General features: G+C 30.4%; 1 pseudogene across 1 annotated transcript; it reads right to left on the bottom strand.

Moving 5' to 3' along the window:
* Positions 1 to 2,113: 2,113 nt before the first annotated feature.
* LOC146904207 (ent-copalyl diphosphate synthase, chloroplastic-like) lies at positions 2,114 to 13,001 on the bottom strand (annotated as a pseudogene). Its single transcript, XR_015018470.1, has 15 exons — positions 12,726 to 13,001; positions 12,040 to 12,111; positions 11,417 to 11,520; positions 11,029 to 11,311; positions 10,550 to 10,727; positions 8,627 to 8,841; positions 8,170 to 8,290; positions 7,620 to 7,732; positions 7,280 to 7,506; positions 5,307 to 5,382; positions 4,802 to 4,900; positions 4,471 to 4,710; positions 3,781 to 3,904; positions 3,032 to 3,226; positions 2,114 to 2,487 (listed from the first exon to the last, which is right to left on the bottom strand). The product of XR_015018470.1 is annotated as an ent-copalyl diphosphate synthase, chloroplastic-like (transcript).
* Between the last annotated feature and the right edge of the window lie 603 nt (positions 13,002 to 13,604).

The following is a 13,604-nucleotide window of genomic DNA, read 5'->3' as shown; positions in this document are numbered from 1 at the left end:
TAAACAGAGGTTAAACAAGTCAAAAGAAACATTTTAGAAAGCTCGGATTAGTCCCCAAGTGCACGAAACGAAAAATCAAAAGTGGTTGAACCTGTGTAGGTTCGCTTAAGCGAAGGGCTGGTTCGCTTGAGCGAACTGAAGTCAGAACCTACATGTTGGTTCTCTTACGCGTTCGCTTGGCGTTCGCTTAAGCAAACTATCATAGTTCTGCAGCAAAAATGTTACGGGTTCCAACCCTTTTCACCCAAAATCCCAATTTTGATCATTCCAAACCCCAAAACTTAATCCCAAAGATGTTTATAGGTCATATATACTTCAAAACACTTAAACATGTATACAACTTACAATCACAACATCAATTCATCAAAATTCACCAATTCACCAAAACCCTCACAACTTTCAACAACAACAACAAATCTCCTCATAATTCACCAAATCATGATACCCAATGCATCAATTTATCAACAACACATATAACAACAACAACAACATATGATCATGAATTTATCCACAATTTAACAACCGCAACATCATTCATCATCAATTTCATACAAAAACTCATCATGTTCATATATACCCATTTTAACATACAAATTCAACAACAACAACAACACAATTATCATTCAATTCATGCATATAATCATATCATCAAAATTGAGCACGAATTTCTACATCTAAAATCAAATTAACCACTTAACCACAATTATGCAAAGAATTATGGTAGGAATTAAACTACTAGATTATGATTAAAGACTAACACCCTTACCTTAATTCTTCACAATCACCAACTAAGGCTTCACTTTAGATCCCAAAGCTTGAATCTCTAGCCTCCTCTAGCCCTCTCTAGATCTTCCTCTTCAAACCCTTATCTTCTCTCTATCTCTATCTCTTCTCAATTGTGAAAATGTAGGTAAAACCCTATTTTCTCTACAAACTAGAGTTTATATAGGTTCCACCTAATTGAGCTCAACTCACAATGCCTTAATGGGCCTAACCCATTTCTATTCTAACCCAAAATGTTACTACTCACTTAACGGTAAAATGTAATAATAACGGTCACCTACCGATAATAAAATAAATTACTACAACTCCCTAGCACTTAGTAAAATAACAACTCTCACTAAGCACTAAAAATACTCCTCAACGAAATTACTAAATTACCCCTACTCACAAAATGACCAAAATACCCCTAAGTCCAAAATGACTAAAATACCCTTCTAACACCGAATTCTACAAACCCCAACCAAAATACACACAGAGGCAAATAATCACATAAGAGCACACACAAATGCACATAAAAGCAATTAAATAAATAATAAAATAAATCTAGCGAAAAATCGGGCTGTTACACCAACTACGCCCAATTTCTGTCACCTCACCTTCTTCATTCTAGGTTCTTCTTCTTTCTCAATTCTTTCTCACAAAACAGAAGCAAGCAGCCATAGACAGAAAATGAATATCTTATCTGTAAAATCCAAACTCTCCTACACAGATTCCACACAAAGGCACAATCAACTAAATTTGAAGTCCCATTTTTTCCCCTCTAAAATCTCATCTCTAACTCTGTTACAAATTTAGAGAACAACACCCAGATTATGAGTGAGAGTGAAATTACTTAGAAGAGGCAATGAAGATTGAAGAGGAAGCAATGAAGATTGAATAATGAAGCTGAAGAGAAGAAACAGATGAAGTTTTTACGTCCTTATCTATGTTTTGCGGTTGTAGTGGGGGTTTCGCGGCTGTAACGGCCGATTTCGCGGTTGTAACGATGTTTCGTGGCTGTAACGGCGTTACGTAACGACGTTTCAGTGTGATTTTTCTTCTCAGATAAAACGGCAAATAACGGTAACGGTGGCTGCCTATACCGTTTTGTCGCGGCCAATATCGCGGTAACGTTCCTGTATTTAAAACCTTGCCCCAACCCCTGTATATATTATGCAATATCCCTACTAATTAAGCTAAACTCACGGGGACAATAACTATGATATTCTATTTAATATATAATTTGCTTATAAACATAAATTACTGAATGTCAAAATCAGACCCTTAATCTCACAATTTTAGTTGACATGAAAATATAAACCAAAGTTGCAGTAATAATAATAAGCACTCATTTAGTACAATTCAGATGAAATATATTACAAAACAGGCACGAATATACATTTAATAATAATTATTGATATTTTCCTCTATTTTATGTATCACATGTACAATGAAAATGAAATATAATACCTAACCATTTCAAGACATTAAACTAGATTAAAGGACTTTATCAAAGAGAACTTTGGCAATATGAAAGTTGATGGTCTTTGAATCACAGAAAGCTGCATAGTAAAAACTCCTTGCAACTGTAAAGAAAGTATTCTTGATATTGAAATCAATGTCATTTGGAGATTTTTGAAACACCAATTGTACAAGTTCATGCATTTTTGACTCTGTCTCTAAATTGGTGATTTTTTCATGTGTATTGCTGCTGCCATTATTAACCTGGTAATTGTTATCCACAAAAATATGCAAATAAGAAATTAAGTAAATCAAACTAATCCACAAATGATATACTACCATTAATTTAAATAATATATTTTAAAAAAACTAAATGTCGGTCCAACCGCAATTATGGAAATATATATATATATATATATATATATATATATATATATATATATATAAAATATACATTAGCATATGCTTCTTTGATTTATTTATATAAGTACAAGTGGGAAAGTTAAAAAAGAATGCATCAAGAGCATGCAATGAATAAAAAAAATATGTAACATTTGGAATGTAGTTCATTTGCAATAGGATATAATGAGATGTTGATTCCCTACATCCACACTATCGGTTATCACGATCGTTTGTTTAAGATAGAACGGGTCACATTTCAACAATGTATTTTTGACTCGATTATCAAAGTGGGAATACGTGTCGTCTAATCTTGATATGATGATCTAAATTGTGTAACTAAGTCCAATGTGTAATTTCCTTTTTGTCGAGAATTTGAATCTAACCAAATGTTTGTGTTGTCACTAACCTTGTCATTTTGATAGCAACGAAGTTTGTGGCATATAGAGTTAGTGAGTTGAAGAAGATGCTTGTATTGTGGATTGAATATTTGGTCCTCAGATATCAAATGGCCAGCACTTAGGTTTATTATTTGTACCAAAAGCTCAGCTTCTCCTTCACATTTGTCTCCTTCATTTTGCCAACTTGAAAGCCACTTTTTCCACTACATTAACATGAAAGAAAAATAAGTCAAAATGCTTAAGATGCTTGAAACTTTTGGCAACTTGGTTAGGTGGTTCTATTGTTCTACTTATGTTTGATTCTCCATTTTTGGTAGCCATGAATTTCTTTCAGTTGGTCAATTGATAGGACAACAAGAAAAATATAATCATTTCACAAAAAAAAAAAAAAAAAACTCAATGAAATTACAAATGAGTTTTGATGCTTGAAACTTCAATGAAAAATAAATGGTATCAGTAAAATTAAAAATGAGTTTTGGTTGAATTTAATTTTAATTAGAAGAATCTTTGCACATAAAATAGCTAGGTTTACACTTCATTATTAGTGTTTTAAAGGTTTTTTTTTAAATAATACAAAGAGGTTAAAAAATGTCAAAAGTACCATCTCAATATTTCATTTTTTTTACATGATGTTTTGATTTTGTTAAATTGTGCTAAAACTACCAATACAAATGATTTCCCAAATGTATGGTACTACACTAATAACAAATCAGCCAAATTCATATTAATTAAAATGATTGAGGATTGGAAGACTCACACATTGATGCATATCATATCCAATTTCATGACCATAAGCCACAAGTATATCTCCTGATATTTGATCTATGGTTGCAATCAGTGTCTCAACAAGTTCATTTCCTGTTTTGTTCTTGTTCAACCTCCTACACTCATACATACAAAATGGAATTTTTCAATTTCACTTTAGTCTATACTACATAGTAATTACTATTATTTCTATTTAGTTTATGGATGTACTAAATTCTTTTCTTGATAATATTTAAAAAGCAAGTCTATATAAGTTTGATCTTTGATGACACATAGTTTGTCACGTCTTGATATTTATAGAAAGAAAAGAAGTCATAAAAGGTATAGAGAGCAAGTACTATCTTAAAAGTATACAAAATTACCTTGTAGTATCATAATTATATATATTTTTCTTTTATAATCGTAATTAAGATTTTTGATCCGCTTGAAGTAAGAACCAATCTTCTGATGACCAATCAAATTAGAGTGCGTTTGCAACGATTTAATCTCACATTCTCGTCTTATACACCCTTTGGTCACTAATATAAGCAAAAGTTTGATTTTTAGATTCATTCATTAAATGACGTATGTAGCATATAATAAAGACTACATACGTCATTTAATGAATGAATCTAAAAATCAAATTTTTGCTTATATTAGTGACCGGAGGGTGTATTAATGAAATAGCTATAAGTTAACTTACCAACCAATGGAATAGTCTTGCGGATTGATGTAGTCACCGAATTTTTTCACAAAATCCTTCTTCAAATCATCATCCCTAATATAAGATGTAATTGTCTCAAGAAATGCTGCGGTTTTGGCCCATGCAAGTCTCTCTTGAGACCTTTCAGGCTCAAATATGCTTGCTGCTGCCAAAAAATAGGCCAATAGAAGTTCCCTTTTGTTTAATCCAAATTCTTTTAATCTAGATTTTGAGTACCACCTAATAAATGTGATCATTGCAAAAATGAGTATTAAGCTCAATGGAAAAAAAAGTGTTGAATTAGACGCAATCCAAATTCTAAGGCTCTTACTTTTGAATCATGCTCCACTCTCTTAGATGTTGTGATTGACAATTGTTGTAGTCTAATTTAGCAAGCTCGAGATAATTATTGTTGCTCACATTCGCCATCCTTTGAGATTTTGCCACAAGTCAATTGAAATTTTGGATCCAATTTCAGAAATTGGAAATATTGAGGGACTAAAATTGCGAATTTAAAATTCGAAAAACAAACTCTACAAATTGAACAAAAGTGTGGACCAAAATTACAATTAAACCTAATATACTTCTTCAGTGTGACCAAATTCATTTAGCAATTTAACTCTTAACACCATTGCATATTAGATAATTCACAAATAAAAGTATTCAAAACTTGTTAAAATAGATTAATGGGGGCAGCCGTCTCCAATTTCACTAACATAGTTGGCATTGATGCCTTGGTTGAAATTAATCCAATGCATGGTTGGCACTTGTTTGTATAAAAAATTCAGACAAAAAAGAAAAAAGGATGTTAGTTAGAGGAGCAGATTGCAAAGTACCTGTAAAGAGTTTTGGCAATCCAAACGTCACTTTCACCACCGTATTGATCAATGGCACGTCTAATGCATAAGCCACCTGCCCAACATAAGAAGACATACTATTACTCCTATTATTATCTGGGTCTTACTAACCAGTACCCCGACCTACTAGTTAAGAAAAAAAAATATTTATACTAAAAAACGTCATCTTTTACATTTTTAAAATTTTGACTACACAAATTCTAAGATATTCATATTATATTTGGTCTCCTTAACTAGTGGCCTACGGACATTAATTAGTTAGCATTTTCCTTTTTATTTTCCTTTTGATTACCATGCTATTAGTATAAAATTTTTAGTTTTTCACTTTATAGGACACATAAAGTTGGTTTTACCCCTCTTCAATTAGATATTTTTCATACGCAAGAGCGGGAAATCAAAGTGTGACTGCTTACTTAAGACATCCAAGGTTTTTACTAGTTGAACTAATCTATTACTGATCCATTCGTCCCAAATTATAAATCATTTTGTGGAGAAAATGTGTCCCAAATTATAAGTCATTTTACAATATCAATGAAATATTAATGTTACATTTCATAATATACCGCTAACTATTTATCACTCTCACTTCTTTCCATTTTTAAATTTATCTTTATCATACAATTTATTAAGGACAATTTTATAAAACAACTCATATATTTTTTCCCATACGAAACTATTTACATTTCTCGATACGTGTGAAATGGTCAAAACGACGTATAATTTAGAACAGAAGGAGTATCAGTTATTCCTTTTTTCATCCTACGCGTGCAATTGCAGAGACTAATCTCTCTAGCATTGTAGGACCCAAATGGGCGGCAAGCTCTCCCTAAAAGTTTTAACGTTTGTTGCATGCTCAAGGTTTTGTTTCAAAATATAAGCATTGATTGAAAAATTTGACATACATAAAAAAATGTAAATGTAATTAATGTGTATATTTTGTCTAAAAATATTACTAAATTGTCATTTGTATATAACCTATTACAAAGCAAAGTAATAGTATTAATTAAGGTTATATTTAAATAATAATAATAATAATAATAATAATAATAATAATAATAATAATAATAATAATAATAATAATAATAAATGTATCTAAAAAATTGAGACATGACCCATTTAAAGACAATTTTTTTTCCTCTAATGAGTGCTTATAACTAAGGATGAAATGAATATTAATTAGTGTAGAATGTGTAGTACCAACTTCTTCATAAATTATTGACTTTCTGCCATCTAGTACCTAACTATATATACTCCCTCCGAAATGAGTATTTATAAACCATATACATCAGTTATTCAATAAATCTAAGAAAACCGGAGGATCATCAAATTGTGTTCTAGACTAAACTCCTAAAATGATCCCATAATTTTCAAGACATTCTCTTTTAGACCCTAGAAAAATCTAAATAAATAGAGTTCTTTTATCAAGAATGTTACCACACTTTGCAAATACACCCATATTCAACGATTATAAATGTACAATTTATATTTTTTAACATTCATTTAACATTTTATTTTATCTCTATCTCTATTTTTCTATCATATTATCAACGTTAATACCTTATTATATTTATTACATTTTCTCTCTATCTCTTTAAGATGCATACACTCACATGAGATGTACACCAAACAATTTCTCTTTCTAACATTTTATTTTAGGTCTATATTTTTGTTATTTTAGTTTTCTGAGTTTTTGATGTTTAAAAAAAATTAAATTATATTTTTCTAGCAAAAGAATAGTGTAAAGGTATCACATGATAAATATTTCAAATTTAAAAAACTCATGTTTAATTTATCAATTGTAAAAAAAATTCTAAATTATAATTTGTGGGACAGATGTTTATAATGTTCAAACATACCTGCAAACAATTATATAAAAATTCAATAACAAAAAATATTGTGGAAACTAAAAAATAAATAAGACTAAATTTATTTTAACACTATCATTTACATACCTCTCCAGGCAGGTCCTTCATTATGACCCATTTATCTATTAGTTCATTTGCCTTTCTCTTCTCTTTCAAAAATTTGGCAGAGAAGTGCTTAGCTTGTTCAAGAATTTTCTCTCCTGGAAATAGCACTTGAGTTGCTTTATATAGGCTATACATTGCTGTCACAGATTGTGTGCATTGACCAGCAAAGCAGAAGAATTCACCATTTCTTTCAAAGTGCTTAAACACATCTATAACAAAATATGAAATTAAAATTCATTACCATTGCATAAAATAAACAGTTAATTTAATAAGATACTACATATTTATATTATAGTATGTGGTTAACTTATTAAATACTCACTGGCTGAAACATGGTGGCCATGTAATCTTAGTAATCTGAAAGCCATTGATGTGTCATCAATATCTTGAATATTTGAATTTCTTGCCGAAAAGATGCCCTTTTCAGTCCAATATCTGAAATTTTATTTATAAATTACAATTGCTTGTAGAGGAAAAGGGCAGTTTAAAAATGTTGGGTTTTGAGGAGAACCTAAAGCACCAAGAATAATTTATATTACTCCCTTATTCTATTTATAAAAAAAAAGAATTAGGTCAACAGAAATTGATGTATTTAGTTAAAAAAGTTGATTAAATACATTAATTTTTATTGACTCAAATATCTCTTATAAATAGGACCGAAGGAAATATTACGTATGTGTACAAGAATAATTTATATTATTACGCATGTGTACATGTACTTTCACTAATATGATGGTGCTCAACATCCACTGATTTTCTATCAAATATGATACTTTCACTCACATTTAACACACCAACAAACAACAATGAATATTCTAGTTCAAAAAACCAACAACAAATATTAATTTGGGGGTCATTATAAATTAAATTACCTATAAACATAACACATGCAATCTTTGATCTCTTGTTTAAAATACCGCGATATTCCAAGGCGTTCAAGGCGATCAACCACCCAAATATGTTCAAACAAATCCAGAGGAAATGCAGATGGTACTGATGTATATATATACACACACATAAACAACCATGCCTTAGTCAAATTAGTAAAGATATTGTATTATATGTGGCATGACAACAACAAAAAATATTATACATGATACTCCTTCCGATTTTAAATATTAGTAAAAATTGGTTAAAGAAATTTGATGACTTGGTTTGGACCAAGGTGGTATAATTTAACCGGTGTTAATATCAAACTTCTATCAATATGATATATCAGTACCATCTATTTAAAATACTATATTATATAATAAAAAGAGGGTATATATATGAAAAGTGAAAGTTTAAAGAAAAAGCTAATAGTTAAGCCAATAGATAGTGGCACTTTACCACCCCCATTGAACTTGTTGACAATTTTATTCAAGAATTTGAAGCAATTTTCATCTTTAGTTTGCATTAGTGCAAAGGCTGTGGAAGACGGAGAACTCAAGAATGATCCATCTTGAAATTGCAATTTTAGAAGTTGTTTCCAATCCAAGCCTAACATTCCCTCCAAGCTAAAGAGCAAAGTTGTGGGTACTTTGTGCATCATCTCTCTTGGTATTCTATTCCAACAACACCACACCACATCAATCACGACAAACAAATTAAGATAAGATAAAATTAAGATTACAATTTTCTTTTGTTATTCATTAATGTACATATTATTAAGATTAAAGTAATATTTTTTAAAGAAAGATTTAAGTAATTAAAATTAGGCTTAAATATGTGTTTAGTTCCTCTAAATAAGGTAAACTTGAATTTTTGTCCTTTGTGGCAGAGACATGACACTAGATGACTGGGCTAGGCTAGTGATGACTCAGCAAAAAAGACTTTAAGGGACTATTTTGCCCTTAATGTATTGAGTTCACTGTGAAATTACTCATTTGCCCTTCCCATCATCTTATTCTTCTTCAAAACTCAGTTCTCTCTCTTGAAACTGCAGTCACGCCAAAAACTTAAGAACTTTGATGCCACAACCCAAATGCGAAACTGCAGTCGGGCTCATATGTGAAACTTTATACAGCAATCCAAAACTTAAAACGAATACACAGTTGAACGGCAGTGGGCTCATATGTATTTCAAGTGTTTGTTGTCCCCTTTTGTTTTCTTTTGTTGTTCTAATTTCTCGCACGGCAGTGGGAGAAACAAAGGGAGTGGGTGGGGGAAGGGGTAGAAGAAGACGGCATTTTGGTCATTTTAGCATGAATGTTTTCATTAAGGACATTTTGGTTCATTCACGTCAAAAATTTTGAGTCAGCATCCTCTTAGTCCAGTCAATAGTGGACACATCACCTAATCACGTCCACATCAGCGAGATTATGATCCCAAAGACCAAAACTCAAATGATTACCAATTGCATGACAATTTGGAAGGATTAGTAAGTATAGAGACGAAAATTCAAGTGAACCCTATTTGTAGGGACTACACACATATTTAAGTCGTAAAATTACGACAAAGTAAACAATATATAACTATATAAAACTGTAGATAAGTGACAATTGTAATATCTTTAATATTGTGTGTGAGATGTATTACTTTTTATTTGGATATTTAAATGAGTCTCACGTTTACAAATTATTCATTTTACAAATAAACATCCAATCATATAACCCAACACCTCAAAAAATGATTAAACAGGTCATACCAATAACTCTATATTTTCTCTCCAAAAAAAAAAAAAACAAACAATAACTCTATATTTTTTGTTGAAGAAATAAAAATTCTATATGATTAAATTGTGACAATAATTCATTTATTAAATCATAATTATCTCATTTTTCAAATATTAAAAAATAAAAAATTGTGTTTTCTTTCAATTTTTTAAAATAATTCAACCTTTTTAGTATACAATTGAAGGAAATTATTTTTACATAATTAATGTATGTATGAACCACAAGTAATTGAAGAGGCAGAGTGTTGATAAAAACATTCATCTCTATACATACTGATTTTTCTTGTGGCACAATGAGATTGTATATTTTATTTAGGGTGCTAAAAAGGGGAAAATCTTTCCTCAAAAAAATAAAAATTAGGGGAAAATCTCCGCATTATAGATGGCCTTGGGTTGATATGGGTCTATGCGGTTGTAACGTTTATTTGATTAAAATAAGATTAATAACTTTTCTTTTATGATCAATTTGAATGGACTACTTTAACGTCTTAAAAAAAAAAATAATGACTTTATTTTGATTTTCAAGATTGTCAGATGTGTGGTTGTTTGGAACCACTCATTACACAAGCATAATTAATGGCCACTATTAATTAAGGTACCTTGTGAGTTTTTCATCTCTCTTTGCAAAAATGTTTTTCAATATTGGGGAATCATTTGGCACATCAATGTTCAATCCATGAGCTCTATCGAGAAGTGAAGGGAAAACAACTTCAAAACCAACTAGCTCCTCATTCTCATCCTCAAGCTTGCCAAGATTCTCTCTGAAAAATGACATTGCTATATACACACATACACATGACGATATCAGTCACAATATTTGATCTTAATTCTTTTTTTTTTTTGTCAAGTAGCCTAGTGGCTAGAGATCACACATTTTAAATTTGGAGAAGTGGGGTGTCCGGGGTTTGAACTCCGACCCCTACATATAATATGCAATATCCTTACCAACTGAGTTAAGCTCACGAGAATTGTGTGACCTTAATTCTACACAATATAGATGATAACAATTTAAAATCTTGATAACAAGATAGATGATAACAATTTAAAATCTTGATAACAAGATTAATGTATATATTACCTTTGTCACACTTTTCAGGGTGCATATTCCACGTTCTTAATGCAATAACACAAGCCAGTGTGCTAAGGATCCGATCATGTGTTAAAAACAATTGACTATCACCCCATGAACCATCTTGAAGTTGATTTTTCACAATCCACTCTAGACTAGATGGAAATTGTGGTGTACCTCTAACTTCAACATCTTCCACAAGTGCAACCCAAGCAGTATCATAAGCAGATATATTTGTCTCTCTATCTTCCAATGAACTCAATATTGATTTGATTGAGTTCACTAAACCGACCTTCTTATTAACCATAAAATGAATATTAATTCATAAATATTTTTTTAGGAACAAAATAGAGAACATAAGAAACTCCAAATAAATATTAATTAATCTTAAAAGTACCACAATATCATGCTCCTCGTCATCATCTATAACTATGTCATCCTTCACGTTAGTTTCACTAAACTTTAACGTTGCTACATTAGTTTCAAATACTGGTGGATATTCTGCAAAACAAAATTAAGTATTAATTTTTTATTTATATAATAAAACCTAATGATCTAGGACCACTAAGAGTTCGAAACATTACATCACCAAAAATTTAAGGCATTGGGAATATATGCCACTATTATTATATATTCAACATTAAAACGGTTCATAGTAAGTCGATATTAGAATATTATTCACTATTGATTAATAGCAACAATTTCCCTATCAAATGTGTGAATATTCCACATCACTATACTTGATCCAAACACCATGACCTTGCTCCTCTACTAAACTAAACCAGAGCTCTAATACTTTTTTTTTTTGCGGATTATTCTAGAAGATCACTAAGAGCAACAATAAACCAATGATCAAGGACCACAATAAAAGATTAAGACACTACAACTATAAAAACTTTAAAGCATTGGATATATTGATAATCTTTTTCATATATCGAATGTTTAGCTCATTGATAATTTGTATGATACTAACCACTCAAATTTTAACCTAGCAATTTAACATCTCAACTAGACATATACCATGAGTTTGTGATTTGGATGTTGCTATGCACCTTTTCTCTTGATTCTCTTTAGTAACAAAGGACATTGTACCTATATAATAATAATAATAATAATAATAATAATAATAATAATAATAATAATAATAATAATAATAATAATAATAATAATAATAATAATAATAATAATAATAATAATAATAATAATAATAATAATAAATACAACTTTTAAATTTTTTGTCGAAATTTCATGTTAAATTTTTGTGTCCAAATAACAAAACTCTAAGAATTCATAGAGAAAACTTATGTATGGGTTGTATAGAGCAACAAGAACAACATATATAAGAAAAGGTTAATAGTGTGTTTTATCCCTTGTAATATAGGTCATTTTCGGGTTACCCTCTGTAATTTTTTTTTAGATTCCATCTTTGTAATTTGAAGATTCTTTGGTTTTGGACTTTCATGGCATCGAATTACAAAATTTATGGTACTTTCGCTCTCTGTAATTCGATCAAATTTCGATTTACCCTCTGTCATATCATCGATTTTGTATGGTCAAAATTTATGAAAGTCTAAAATCAAAGAATCTTCAAATTACAATGATGGAATCTAAATTTTTGTTTTTTTACAGAGAATAAACCGGAAATGACCTATATTACAAGAAGGCAAAACACTATTAACTCCATAAGAAATTAATGAATCACATACCTAGAGAGGATTTGGAGTAGAGAGAAGAAGAGGAAGATATGTTAGATGGAAAAGAGAAATGGTAACTAGAAGAATAGAAAGAGGGAAGGTGATATCGGTTAGAGAAGTGATGAGTAGACATGATGTGTGTGTTGATAGATGGAACTTGGAAGTTTAGTTTAGTTTAAGGTAGGTAGCTAGCAAGTGAGTGTTTTAGAAGTCAAATTGGAGAGGCAAACAGACGAAAATGACATCTCTGGATATTCCCAATAATGGATGCATGGCATATTTCAAACTACTTGAGATTCCTCCTTCCATATTATATATAGTATGTGTTTTCTTTTAGTGGCTGCCTTAACATGGACGCACGTTCTGTTAGAACCACAAGTTATTTTTACATAATTAATGTATGTACGAACCACAAGTAATTGAAGAGGCAGAGTGTCAATAAAAACATTCATCTATGTATAGGGATGAGAATAGGCTAGGTCGAGCTAGGCTTTACAAGACCTAAACCTGGCCTGTCATATTTTTTTAAAGCTTAAGTCTGGCCTGCGGCCTATCATAGGCCTACTTTTTAGGTCTGAGCTTGGCCTTCTGAAAGCCTGAAACGGCCTGCTAGCCTGTTTAAAAGCTTATATCTTATGAACATTTTTAAGTAAGCAATGTGATCTAAGTTTAAATGGACTAGCGAATTAATAGTTCAATTAGATTAAACTCTCTTTTGATAATCAACGCGAGGTTTCAGGGAATTCGACTATATATTGTATCATATTTCTATTCTAGTTTATAATAATACATTTATATATGCAAAAAATTAATGTATACTAATAAAGCTTAAATTATTGAAAAATTTTACAAATTTATATTTTAATTCAAAGTACAAAATATAATATATTA

Source organism: Medicago sativa, chromosome 7, assembly GCF_051527215.1.
Source record: "Medicago sativa cultivar Bolivia chromosome 7, Bolivia_mono, whole genome shotgun sequence".
NCBI lineage: Eukaryota > Viridiplantae > Streptophyta > Magnoliopsida > Fabales > Fabaceae > Medicago > Medicago sativa.
Note: the sequence above shows the minus strand (reverse complement) of the source record. Positions and strands in the feature narration are given on the sequence as shown.